The sequence below is a fragment of the Nomascus leucogenys genome, chromosome 11 (genome assembly GCF_006542625.1).
Source record: "Nomascus leucogenys isolate Asia chromosome 11, Asia_NLE_v1, whole genome shotgun sequence".
In the NCBI taxonomy this organism is placed as follows: domain Eukaryota; kingdom Metazoa; phylum Chordata; class Mammalia; order Primates; family Hylobatidae; genus Nomascus; species Nomascus leucogenys.
The window spans coordinates 52,779,998-52,792,639 of NC_044391.1; the positions used below are offsets into that span (position 1 = coordinate 52,779,998).

The following is a 12,642-nucleotide window of genomic DNA, read 5'->3' on the forward strand; positions in this document are numbered from 1 at the left end:
TGAAGGTTTTTAAATACAAAGAAAATTGAAGTATGAAGTCTTGTTTTTACTAACCCAAGTTTGCTGCAGGTTTGTGATTTTCTGGTTTATTCTGGTGTGCTTTGGGAACAGGATTGTTCTTGATGTCTAGTTTATATCTCTGCTCTTTTATACTAGAGAAGACAATAATAATATATATGTATCTCCATAAAAGTTAGTGCAAAATTGAGGAAATAGCTCCACAGCAAGGACATTCATTTCTAGATGAAAATATAAATAAGAGGCCTCAAAACATAGCAATATTGAGGAAAGAAAGAAGAAAGATGGAGATCACCCAGAAGAAGATGGGGTTGCTTTTATCTTGTAAATATATACTAAGTATCTCTGATTGGGGACATTGCAGAGGGATAAGTACCAAACATTACTGCCGAGACCAACTTGGTCAGGGAGACCCTAACCCAGCAGCGCTAGAGGAATTAAAAACATACACACAGAAATATAGAGGTATGAAGTGGGAAATCAGGGGTCTCACAGCCTTCAGAGCTGAGAGCCCTGAGATTTACCCACATATTTATTAACAGCAAACCAGTCATTAGTATTGTTTCTATAGATATTAAATTAACTAAAAGTATCACTTATGGGAAACAAACGGATGGGCCAAATTAAAGGAATAGGTTGGGCTAGTTAACTGCAGTAGGAGCATGTCCTTAAGGCACAGATCGCTCATGCTATTGTTTGTGGCTTAAGAATGCCTTTAAGCGGTTTTCCGCCCTGGGTGGGCCAGGTTTTCCTTGCCCTCATTCTGGTAAACCCACGACCTTCCAGCGTGGGCGTTAGGGCCATTATGAACATGTTACAGTGCTGCAGAGATTTTGCTTATGGCCAGTTTTGGGTCCAGTTTATGGCCAGATTTTGGGAGGCTTACTCCCAACACATTACTCTTAACAAAATATGTAGGAATAGAGATGAAGAAAGAGAGTCACAGCCACTATTTTGTTAAAGTATTTGATTACCCCATGCTAGGCTCTGCTAAGTGCTTGCATCTATGTAATTTAATCTTCACAAGAGCTCTATGAGTTAATATGTTATTATTTCTATTTCACCACTGAAAAAGTTACTGGCTGGGGACAGTGACTCTTGCCTATAATCCCAGTACTTTGGGAGGCCAAGGTGAGAGGATCATTTGAGGTCAGAAGTTTGAGAGACCAGCCGAGGCAACATAGAGAGACCCCATTTCTGGAAGGAAGGGAGGGAAGGAAAGGGGAGGGGAGAGGAGGGGAGGGAAGGGAATTGCTTTGATAATATTAAGCATCATTCCCAAGATAACACCTAGTAGGTAATAGAGTTAGAATTCAAGCTCAGATAACAGTTTTCCAAAGTCCACACTTTAAACTACTATACTACCTTGTCTCCTGTGTTCTAGAGTACATTGATTAGGAGAATAGGTGTAGAAGAATAATCTTAAGCTCTTCCCGCCATCTTGGCTCCTGTGGAGGCTTGCTGGGGACAGGACTTCTAAAAGGAACTATGTCTGGAAGGCTGTGGTCCAAGGCCATTTTTGCTGGCTATAAGCAGGGTCTCCGGAACCAAAGGGAGCACACAGCTCTTCTTAAGATTGAAGGTGTTTACGCCCGAGATGAAACAGAATTCTATTTGGGCAAGAGATGTGCTTATGTATACAAAGCAAAGAACAACACAGTGACTCCTGGCGGCAAACCGAACAAAACCAGAGTCATCTGGGGAAAGGTAACTTGGGCCCATGGAAACAGTGGCATGGTTCATGCCAAATTCCGAAGCAATCTTCCTGCTAAGGCCATTGGACACAGAATCTGAGTGATGCTGTACCCCTCAAGGATTTAAACTAACGAAAAATCAATAAATACACGTGGATTTGTGCTCTTGAAAAAAAAAAAAAAAGAATAATCTTAAAAGAAAAAGCCCAATAGCACTAAAAGGCAGGAGAATGTGTAGGCCTCCCAGGAGCCACTCTGGGGAGGGTGTGTGGGCCCCTCCTGGGCTGGCGAGGTGAGCCAGACAGCTGCTGGCACAACAGCCCCACCAGGATCCAAGGCAGGGTATGCTTCAGGCCTTCCCAGAGACTGAGGAAGGGCTAATGGTCTAGAGTTGTGGTGAGAAAGCAGAGTCGAACCAACAAAAACAAATGAAGACTTATGGAAAGTTGTGCCAGATGCCAAAAAAGATCAGACAGTATTTTAAATGTTGAAAATCCATTCAATCTTCTATATTCAACATCCAATCACATTTATGATTTGCCTCAACTTCAGAGTTGAATGCAACAAGCTTTATTGAGTACCTCCATATCCAAAGTACTATCCTAAGTATAATAGGGTTACATTGTTTTTATTTTTTTAATGAGACTTCCAAATTGTATAAGAAAACAGGTATATATATAAAAAATAATTTCACTGTAGGATAAAATATGATACATTATATAACAAATGTTCAAAAGATTTTGCAAATATGGAAAGGGGAGCATTAAATTCTACTGCCCGTGACCTTGGTCAAGTTATTTACGGTTGCACCAAAATCTCACAAATCACCACTAAAGAACTTAATCATGAGAATCTATGAGGAAGGATGGTGATTTCAGCTGAGACACGAAGAATATGTTAGACTGTGGCAGTCATAGTATGAGAAGGCATTCTAAGTAAAGAAGACAGGTTGAGCAATGGCTTAGCATCGTTGACTGAAGGCAACATTTGGGAAATGGTGAGTGGATGATGGTGACTGCAGTCAGCTATATACAGGCATATCCTGATAATTAAGCATGAAAAGAAAAAGAAGTGCCAAATTGTAAAGCACTTTAAATGCCAGGCTGAGGAGTTTAGTGATCTCAATCAATTGAGTCAATTGACTCTGAAATAATAGATTGCTACAGATGCAGTTACTAGATAAAGGTTACCCCTCAGCTCCACTGCCACCATATAGGTCAGAGGGGTCTGAGGGTGAGTTCTGCTATGCCTCAGAAGACAAATCAATCAACTCCTCCTCTCACTGCTTCTTTAAGAACCTAACGGTGGGTCAACCCATGGCTGGACCTAAGCCCTACTCTCCAGAGATGGAACACGACTCTGAACGGCCTCCTTGAAGGAGATAAAGGCTGCATGCCTGAGCATTCCTGTAATAGCCATTGATTTGGGCTCACTCAATCCTGGAGGAATCCAAACCAGCCCAGTGCCACCTAGACTTTCTCAGTTGAGACTCTTCTTTCAGTAATAAAACAATTTTCTTCAATGTTCATTGCTTCCTTCTGTAAATTTCCTCTCCTAGACCATAGGTAATGCCTCCATCTCTCTGCAGTCCTTCTATGTATTAAATTGTCATAGCTGCTTTCCCTGCCAGAATGCTGTAGTTTCTACTTCTAGGCACACTCATCTCTCAGTAACAGCAATATTTTTCTGGTACTTGCCTCTTTGCCAGAGAGTTAGGAACACCCTTGCGAGTGGTAACCAAGAAGACATTCCTAAAGTGTACAGTCATTTGTCAGAGTTTAGAATCTTGATAAATTCTGTTCAGATTCTAAGAGTGAGAAAATTCAGGTATCACAGAGGGGATATCAGAGACGCTAGAGTACCAGGCCTCAAGATTTGACAGGAAATCTGTAAGACTCAGCTGTCTCTTAGATCTCTGTGCACTCCCTGCACCTAAGAAGGTGACGTGAGCAATAGAAACTGTATGCCTACATGTATGCCTACGTAACAAACCTGCACATTCTGCACATGTATCCCAGAACTTAAAGTAAAATCAAAAAAAAAAAAAACTTAAGACCTGAAACTATAAAAATTCTAGAAGATAACGTTGGAGAAACCCTTCTAGACATTGGAATAGGCAAGGATTTCATAACTAAGAACCCAAAAGCAAATGCAATAAAAACAAAGATAAATAGCTGGGACCCAATTAAACCAAAGAGCTTTTGCATGGCAAAAGGAACAGTCAGCAGAGTAAACAGACAACCCACAGAGTGGGAGAAAATAAATCAACAGACAACCCACAGAGTGGGAGAAAATCTTCACAATCTATACATATGACAAAGGACTAATATCCAGAATCTACAATGAACTCAAACAAATCAGTAAGAAAAAAAACAAACAATCCCATCAAAAAGTGGGCTAAGGACATGAATAAACAATTGTCAAAAGAAGATATACAAATGGCCAACAAACATATGAAAAAATGCTCAACATCACTAATGATCAGGGAAATGCAAATCAAAACCACAGTGACATACCACCTTACTCCTGCAAGAATGGCCATAATAAAAACATCGAAAAACAGTGTGTGTGTATGTGTGTGTATACATATATATAATGGAATGCTACTCAGCCATAAAAAGGAATGAATTAACAGTATTTGCAATGACCTGGATGAGATTGGAGACTATTGTTCTAAGTGAAGTAACTCAGTAATGGAAAACCAAACATCATTATGTTCTCTCTGATATGTGGGAGCTAAGCTATGAGGACACAAAGGCATAAAAATGATACAAGGGGCTTTGGGGACTTGTGGGGAAGAGTGGGAGGCAGATGAGGGATAAAAGACTACAAATATGATGGAATGTATCCTGTTTGGGTGATGGGTGCACCAAAATCTCACAAATCACCACTAAAGAACTTAATCATGTAACCAAATACCACCTGTACCCCAGTAACTTCTGGAAAAATAAAATAAAACTAAAAAATATATATGAAATAAAATTTAAAAATGAAAAGACAAAAAAAAAAGAAAACTGTTTGCCTAAGAGACTGATTGATTAGCCACTCCCCCCAGGAAGCCAAACAGAGTAGTCAAAAGTTTAGAGACAAACATGTTTAGTCGGGGTCACAGAAAGGAAGCGTCAGGCTGCCATCCAAAGCCCAGGACATTACTTTGTAAAAGGAGGCTCCCACATAGAGGACAGGCAACTTCAGAAATGCTTAGCAGTCACTCCCATGGGTCCGACGGACCTGGAACAACCCCAGGGGAGCTTTCACAGTACAGTATTTCTTTCATTATCTATCTTCAACAATACTTGATAAGAAAAATTAAGTCACTCAGTGGAGGCTGAATGAAGGACACAGTGACATTTAAATCCTTCAGCCCTGGGCAGGTCCAAGCTTCTTTGCCAGGAAATTGTAAGCCAAACAGCTAGAGCTTTCTGGAAATAAGATTATTTCTTCAAAAGGCCTTCTCTCCTTAGGTGAAAAGCTCTTTAGTATGCGTGCCACAAACAAACCCCATTCTCCACTTGGGTCTAGAGAAAACTGCAGAGCTACTCATACTAATGCAGAAGCCTAAAGCCATTAGAAGAGATTCATATTCAACTCTGTAGAAATGATGCTTGTTGTTTGACATAAAACTATCAAAAAACATTTTTCCATCTATTATGTTATTGTCATAAAAATATTACTTTAATAAAGCTCTTTACCCTGGAGATATAAAATATAAGGCAAAAAATGAATTTCATTTTATAAAAATTAAAGATTTTTGCTCAACAAAAGATGTCATGGTCAACGTTAACAGAGTCATGACAAATTTGGAAAAGATATTTGCATTATCTAAAACTGATAACTGACAAGAGACTCCAGCAATCAACATGAAAAAGACAGGAATCCCAATAGAGAATAGGCAAAGAAAATAGTTAACGCATCATGAAGAAGCAGATGCATCATGAAGTCAATATCTAAAGAGATGCATTAGTAAAAACATGTAAATTAAAGCAATAATGGGAGATCACTTTATACCCATAGGACAAGCAAAAAGTAGAGAGCTGGATAATGCCGTGCTGGCAGAAATACAGCGATGGAGGAGCCCTCATCACTGCTGAGGAGAAGGTAGACTGGAAAGCCATTCTGGTGAGGAATTGGCTGCAGTTGATTAAAATAACTGTATAATTTTGCCCTTTTAACCTATGAATTTTAATCCTGGATATACATGCTCCCCAAAATTATCACACACCTCTGTAAGGGGACAAGTACCAGGATGTTTGCCACGACACCACTTTTGGAGCAGGGTATCAAAGGCAATCCAAGTGTCCAACACTGAGCAGTAAACAGATCAAATAGAATGCATGCACCCCATAGTAGACTATGCATAGAGGAAAAAAAAGATAATATTAGTAGGAAGAAGAAGATCTGTGTCACGGTACAATGTAAATTAAAAAATAATGCACACAAAATATGACACACATTTTACAAAATATAAAAGCAAAGGGATCACACCAAACATGCACTTGGTCACATATGGAAGAGTGGGTAAAATAGGAATAGGAAATCGGGATGAAAATGAACAAACAACATTCAAAAGTTCCTTGTTCTCATAAGAAGAGCTAGTATAAAGAACTCCGTATGCTTGGAATTTTTACAAGAGAACATTCTGAAAATCTAGTCAAAAAGGGCAGTGAGATGGAAGGAAATAGAGCAGTCTTGTTTCTTTTAATTCAATGACTTTCAGGTTATTGACTGTAATACAAATCAAGTCAGAACTGGTAAGCTTTGACATCCTTGATGTTTCTGAAAATCAAAGTAAAAAGAGCCTTTTCTTGCCATTTTCTCATTTGCTCAAACATTATTAAGTGTCCCTTATGTGTCTTTACGTCTATGTGGGATGCTCCTCTTTAGGCTGCTACCTCGTGAAGCCTCAACACTGACAGAGAAATCCAAGAGCTGCCTGGCCCCCTCTGCAAGGCTAATAGCCTGGGCCCTGCAACTTATGCCCAAAGTAGAAATCTGAGGAGTAAGCTCCACAAACACCTTCCCTTATCCCTGCTTATTTCCCAGCACAGTTCAGCATTATATGTCCCCTATGAAGCTCTTAGAAATACTCTGAGAATCTGCTGATTTCTTAAACACAGCAGAATTTTTTCTCCCATGGTGCTAGGATACTGGAGAATGAGGAAGCCACTTCTTTTTCAGCCCTTCTTCTTCTCCCTTCCCTAAACTCATCCTAGATGAAGAAAAACATAGTTTGAAAAAGCAGATCTATGTCAGAATCAAGCAGGAGGGAAGAGTCTTTCTCTCCTTTCTGCATCCCAGAGCACTCCTGAGCATAAAGAACTAAGAAAAAGGAAAGAAGAAAAGACAGCAGGGTATTATCCCACCCCAAAGGCTATCTACTCTGTAGTAAACTTTTGCCTATTTAATCGCTTATGAAACTTTAAACTCAGGAAAGAAAATTCGATTTATACTTAAATCTTCTCAGTAAGCACTACTCAGTCAGCCCTGTTTAATGGAGTTCATTATCTGGTGTTCAGTTCTACGTAGGATTCCTCTTTCCATCGAGAAACAGAAATTGAGTGTAGTAATTAGAATTGAGAGCTAAGTTAAGAAATGTAGATGTATGCTTAAAGTGAAATATTTTATTGTGCTGGTCAGTGGTACATGAATTATTCAATAAGTAAAACATAAATATCATATAGGCTAGCAAAAAAAAAGAGCACATGTAAGATTAATTTTAGAAATGGATATTTTAGCCCAAATTCAAACCTCTTCTTAATTTCCTCAATAGAAAATTAGTTCTCTATAAGAATCTCATTCTTGATAAATTATGTTTTGTGTGCTGCCCAAGATTTCCAATGATACATATTTTATAATCTTAGGTAGGAAACTGAAGGACTTAGGGGCACAGATAAAGTTCCCCTCTCTTCTAGTTTTAAGTCATGGCTTTGGAAGAAAAAGATATAAGTCAGAAATGAAGGGCTAAGCTAAAAATATAGTCATAAGATGAGGATTTGGAACTGACCTATTAGAACGAGGGTCTCAGGATCAGATTCTTCAGAAACCTCTATACTGAGAGGGCAAGAGGAGAAAAAGAAGCCACAGAGAAGGAGCCCCAAGAGATGTACAGGAAAAGTTAAGAGAGTATATCATCTCAGGTGTCAAGGCATTGCAAGGAGCAGGAAGTCAAAGGGGGCAGACAGGCATCAGGGAATGAAAAATTAGAAAATTATACTGAATTCAACAGCTTGGGGGTCACTTTAAGAGAGTAGCCTCTGTAGAGTAAGACACAAGAGCTCAAGGGATGGAGGATAACGTGCAGAGTGGGAAGCTGAGGATTTATGAGTGTTAATACTGTAATTTCACCTCTCAGGAGGTAGAAGAGACGATGATGATAGTAAGAGTAACCATCACTTAGTGGGTACTTGCTGTGGACCAATAACTGTGCTAATTGTTTTATGCTTATTATATACTCATTAATTCAATAAATATTTATTAAGGACCCCTGCCTCCAACAATATCCCAAATTCATCCACTTTTCATCATGCCCACTGTGGCCACACAAGACTAAATTCCCTCTTGTGCAGTAGTTGAAATTTTCAGTTCCAACTTCTTCAAAAGCCTCCATTGCCTCCACCCCATCCTCTCAGTGCATTATCTACAACAGCAGCCAAAGTGTTTAAACTAAATTAGATCAAATCAAAACCCCTCCAATGACTTCAATTTCATTTACATAAAACCCAAACTTCTTCAAAGCCCTGTGTGCTCTGGCCCCCACTTTTCTCTCCAACCCCATCTCCTACTAGTCTCTTTTTTCCCCAGTGCTCTAACCACACTGGCCTTCTTGTCACTTCTTGAACGTACCAAATTTATTCCTGCAGATAAAATATTTAGAAGTCAGGGTAAATAAGCAGAGACAGATGGCATGAATGGTACTAAGAAGGCCACAATCCAGAATGATTTCAAGAACTTTTGACATTCCTTTCCCTAAGGTGGCATTGAAATGTGATGGTTAAGATGTCGGCTTCTGACACTGGGTAATCTGGATTCAAATTCTGGCTCTACTACTCATTGGCCATCTGATGTTGGTAACCTACTTAACCTCTCTAAGCCTCAGTTTGAAATAACAAAACCTCTTTAAAGAAAATAATGGGAGGTGTCTATTACGTTACTCAGAATATTAAATTAGAGAATGCAAATAAAACACTTTGCATATATGCCTTGCTATATTAGCAATAGCATATTTAATGTTATTTAGCCTGAATAATACATTTAATAAATACTTATTGAGCACAGTTCTGCACTCTATGCTAAACTCTGGGAAAGGGATATTTGCCCTCATGGAGCCTACAGTTTGTATTTTTTAAGGGGGAGGGATTTTTAAATATTATATGCAATAGAAAAAGAAAAATAAGTTCATGATCAGTTCTCTGATTTAGAAAGATGTTATAAGGTTCACAGATATTAGAGGAAAAAACTGAACTCCGTTTGATTTATCAAGAAGCACAATCAATTTTCAAAGGGCAGAAAATTAATTGAGAACTTTACTTGATGCTCAAAACCCAATCATCCCTAGAAGACTGCTATGTGACAGGCACACAGTACAGAGATGACCAAGAAAAAAGGAGCTCTACTTAAGAAGTTCAAAACATAAGGAGAAAAATAAAAAAATAGTTGCAATGCAATGTGTCCAGCCAGTGCTGCAACAGAGGAAACAAAGGGTAGTATAGGAACCCTGAGGAAGGAGCTTGAGCTGAGTCTTGAAGGACACAGAAGGGCTTCATCAAATGAGCAAGGAGAGTGGGTTCCCAGCAGAGGGACATGTGGCAAGAGTTTGACAAATTGATATTTAGAGGTGAAGATTAAAATATTTAACAGCCGTTATGCAGTGGGTGCCAACTGACACTAGCATTCAATAGGCAATACAGTTGCCCTAGTACTATTACACAAACATGAGCCACATGCTTGGAGTTGATGGGGCTGCTGGGAAGAGCCACCCTCGGTTGTTTGAGCTTTCCCAAGCTAAGTCTCAGACATCTGAGAGATGAGCCCATCTCTACTACTTCCTCTATGAATTCGTAATCCACAGAATCAGTCAGCACACACACACACACAAATAGTGCAGTTTTACGCCACCAGCTTTAGGGTGGTTTGCTATGCAGCAACTATAACTGAAACACACCACATAACAGACTGGAACACAGCAGAATAACACAACAAAATGGACATGTCCTCAACATAATCTAAGAATACCAGGCAGATTTTAAGCTGGGGAGAGGGTAGGATGAGCTGAGAATATGAATTTTTTAAGGAACATACGATGAGAAATGAGAAATTACATTTTCCCACGTTAAGAACAACATGGATCAATTATGAGGTTAATGGCATGCCAATAAAGGGATAAGGAATTAGAAAATGAAGTGTGCCTTGAAAAAAGAATTACTGTGTAAAAAGGAGAAACAGTATGAGGGAAAAGAGCTAAATGACTCAAAAGATATCATAGTGTTTGGGAACTCTGCTGGCAGCTTCTAAGCTTGTGAAGACGAACTTTCTAGTTAATATCTGTGCAACTTGAGCGATGAAACTCAGTTAAACTAGTCTATTTTTGATAATGTGTTTACAATGATTTTTGAAGTCTAGCAACTCTCTACTACTTCAGGTAAATAAAAATCAAATTTTATTTTATTAAAGGAAGACTCCTACAATTATAGCAGCAAATATTTTGAGGCCTGTCAAAATTATGCTGGCATAAGCACACTTCCAATGAACAATAAAAGAAAGACGTGTTGGAAAAGAAAGTTTATAATCTGCTCATGAGGGAAAGTTTCTTTGAAAATTTTCTCACAGTGGTCTTCTTTAACAGTAGAGAAAAACATTCTAGTACCCCAAGCTCCTCTAAGTGACAATATTTTCTATATGTCTATTTGCTATCTAAAGGACGGTCTAGGGATAAAATTCTTCATCATTGCTTTGAACCAACAAAAAGTTTCACATTTTGAGTTCAATAGGATTGAGAAAATGTCCAAAAATAGGTGTTTATATTTCCAGCATAGCTTATTTCCCCATAAAATGATAGAATAGATTCTTAGCTCAGTCACAATATAGCTTTCCATCTCCCTCTCACTATGACTTGAAAAACTCAATTATCTCAATGTCTGATATGGTCTGGGTCAGTTCTGTAATTACAGCTAAACTCAAAGTTCTAGCAGGTTCTGCAAACAAACACTGATAATTCTAAGGGTAAGGTTAAAGCTTTATTTCTTACTTTTAAAAATATATATCCCCTATTTGGATGCTGGAAGATGAAAAAAATGGCAAAGACAGGTATTTAAAGGACCATAACTATAACCACAAAAATTAAAAACAATTATTTTAACAACCTGGTGCCCCTGTTCTAGAGTCCACTGATTCTTGTAACTTATGTTCCACCAAAATCTACTCTATTCATTAACTTTTTGAGGAAATTGCTCTCATTCAATTAGGGTTACCAAATAAAACACAAATACTGCATGGGACATACTTATACTAAAAAATTATTCGTTATTTATCTGAAATTCTTACATAAATATGCATCCTGTAGTTTTCTTTTCTAGGTTCAGCAAGTACATGGAATATTACTGGAAGGACTCTTGTCGTCTCCCATGAACCCTTCCCCTCCCTCCTGGGGATATCTAGGATTTTGACACTAATCTTGTTACCACAGAGCTATACTAGAAGTTCAAACAAACACAATCTATGTTACTCACATATAAAACCTTCAGTGTCCAGGTTTCATAGAGACAGGGATGTTTCTGGAGCTGTCTAGGTATTTAACTCCTCCGTTCCCACCCACCCACACAGACACACACAAACACACACACACACACACACATACGCACAGAGGTAATAAGCTAATGTTCACCTCATTTCCCCTCCAACAAGACAGAGTAGATCTTGTAAGCAGGAAGAAAAGCCACTCCTATATGTCCCAGCACAAGCGCCCTCCTGTGAGCACCATACAGGCTCCATGGGCCTGCAGCATCATTGTCTGCTTTATTAGTTGCTTCCACTTGATAGGCCATGTCATTGTATCATCGAACATCCACATAAATAGACTCATGTTTATTCTGTAATTAAAAGGGAACAGTTTGGGTTACTGGAACAAGTCTCTCCTTGTTGCAGTTTTTTGCGCACCAGCTAGAGAAGACCTCTGATCTACACTGGGTCATTTTCCTCCTACTTAGTCCACCAAATCCCCAGCTGCTGGCTCAGGCCCACCCCGTTGATTAGTACTGTCCTGTATGATACTCTTGTTGAGGTTAAAAGGAATTAACAGTCCTCTAGTCTAAACCCCGTGTTTGACAAACAGGACTCTTGAAGTCCAGAGAGGTGATGTAACACATGGCGACCTCAGAGATATTTAGCAGCCTGTACTGGACAAGGTCTTCCAGCCGTTCCGTGTTCTTTCCGGCACCACCCTGTGCCTCCCTCAACAACATACCTTTATCTAAGGCAGAACTGACGAAGTCGAATCCGAGGAAAATAATTCTTGCTAGGCAGTATTATAGGGAATTGCTTTATAAAACAGACTATTAATTTGCTCGCTTATAACAAATGACCATGTCCCTTGTGGAATAAATAATAACTCCTATCTAGAGCAGGGTTAGCAAACTTTTTCAATAAAGAGCCACACACAATCCTTGTGTCTCACTCAAATCTCCCTTTAGGAGAACCTGCTATGAGGAATATAGTTTATTAAGAGGCTCCGACTGCCACATTTTTCAGTCCACCAGGAGGCATCATTTGCCCCATAACCACATTCTCCTAGGGCTATTCTCAGCCCATAACTGAATATGGTGGGGGTACTACAGTGGGCCATTTCTGTCTAACATGAGATTAAAGCAAAGGTTGGAAACTTTTCTATAAAGATCCAGATAATTAATATTTATATTTTTCCATCCACATGTTCTCT

The 12,642-nt window shown here is 39.0% G+C and overlaps 1 pseudogene; it reads left to right on the forward strand.

The window, feature by feature from the left end:
• The first annotated feature begins 1,506 nt into the window (after positions 1-1,506).
• Positions 1,507-1,812, forward strand: LOC100589866 (annotated as a pseudogene).
• The last annotated feature ends 10,830 nt before the right edge of the window (positions 1,813-12,642 follow it).